Source organism: Aptenodytes forsteri, unplaced genomic scaffold (genome assembly GCF_000699145.1).
Source record: "Aptenodytes forsteri isolate BGI_AS27 unplaced genomic scaffold, ASM69914v1 Scaffold297, whole genome shotgun sequence".
Classification (NCBI taxonomy): domain Eukaryota; kingdom Metazoa; phylum Chordata; class Aves; order Sphenisciformes; family Spheniscidae; genus Aptenodytes; species Aptenodytes forsteri.
In genome coordinates this window covers 119408-120858 of record NW_008796167.1, presented here as the reverse complement: position 1 = coordinate 120858, position 1451 = coordinate 119408, and the positions used below count along the sequence as shown (strand labels likewise).

Genomic DNA, 1451 nt, shown 5'->3' with positions numbered 1-1451 from the left:
CCACCCACCCTGGGTGCTGCGCCCAGCCCCTGTTTGGTGTGACCCTCTGAGACCGGGCAAGCTCATCACAGGCACGGCCGAGGATGTTGACCCAGAGGCAGCAGCACGTTGTGCCCCGTGGCAGGGCAGTTACGCCATCATCGAGCACCGGGGCTGCGGTGCACGGAGCTGCACAGACCCCCGTGCCGATGGCCCCGCGACCCCGCAGAGGGGCCTTTGCTGCTGCTAGTGTCCCTCTCCGCACCGAGCTATTGCATGGCCGGCGTACCCTGCTCCAGGACACCCTGCTGCCCCCAGCCCCCGCCATGCCCCTGCCCCATGCAAGCCCCCGTGCCGGGTTTTCGGGGGGAGGAGGTGACTGTCGGTGTGGCCCTAAGAGCCTTATGGGATTAAAGGGTCCGTTTCCCACCCTGGCCGGTTTCTCACCGAAGTCACATGCTGTGCTTCCCCCGGAATGGCCAGGGAGAGGGGAAAGGAAGAAAAATAAAGACCCAAAGGCAGCTCCCAGCTTGGAGGGTCTCCAACAGGAGCCCAGGTCCAGTCTGGTGCCCAAAGGCCAGCGGCGCCCACTGGGTGCAAGCCCTGGCCCTACCAAATGCTGCCAGGAGCCCTCCCGGTGCGTGGGGCAGAGCCCTGCTTTGCCCTGGGCATCGCCCCCAGCTCCCCACGGGACAGCGCTGCTTTCTGCTCAACCGGTTTTCCTGGGTTTAGGCCAAATTTTGGTGCTTGCCACACGGCCTGGTTCCCTGCTCGTGCAGGCGGTGGGTGCGCTGTGCATCCACCTTGGTTTCTGCACCCACGTCTCGGTGCGTGGCCGGGTCATCGGCGCAGTCTCGTACAGCACCAAGAGCGGGAGCGGGGACGTGTGGGCACTGGGCAGTACTGGAAAATTAACCAGCAGCAACTGGGAGTTGATGGGAGCTGGTGGGGTGTGCTGGGCCACACCACCTGCCTGCGAGAGCAGTGCTTTTGAGGTGCAGCCCTGCCCAGAACAGCCCCAGGAGCGTGCCACCTTTTCCGGCTCTGCAGCTGATCCAATAAAGGGCATTACCAGTCCCCTCCCTGACGGGCACGGGGACGTGCCCCAGCACGGTGCCCCAGCAGCACCCCCACCCTGGCAGCTCCCGGCTGAGCCCCCTCACCCCCCAGCGCCCGCCCACGGTTCAGCGTGGGCTCCGGAGCTTTGGGGTAAAGCTCCATCCTTCTTTGGTGCTGCCTGGCACCCTGCCGTGGCATGGCACGAGTGCGCCAGGCCTCAGGCAGGTGGCTGCGGTGGTGCTCGGGGGACCACCAAGCTGGGGGCGAGACAGGGCCGGGCCAGGGAGACTTTCCGCCCCCCACCGTGATCTTGCCACGGCGGGCGGGGGGCTCCGAGCCCTCTGCCCCCGCCCCACCGGGACACCCCTCGCCTCAGGGGGACTTTGCCCGTGGGAGGAGCGGGGAGGGCAGTA

The 1451-nt window shown here is 66.9% G+C and overlaps 1 protein-coding gene across 1 annotated transcript in view; it reads left to right on the top strand.

The window, feature by feature from the left end:
• Nucleotides 1-1451, top strand: part of PLBD2 (phospholipase B domain containing 2) — a 7396-nt gene that overhangs the window by 1043 nt on the left and 4902 nt on the right.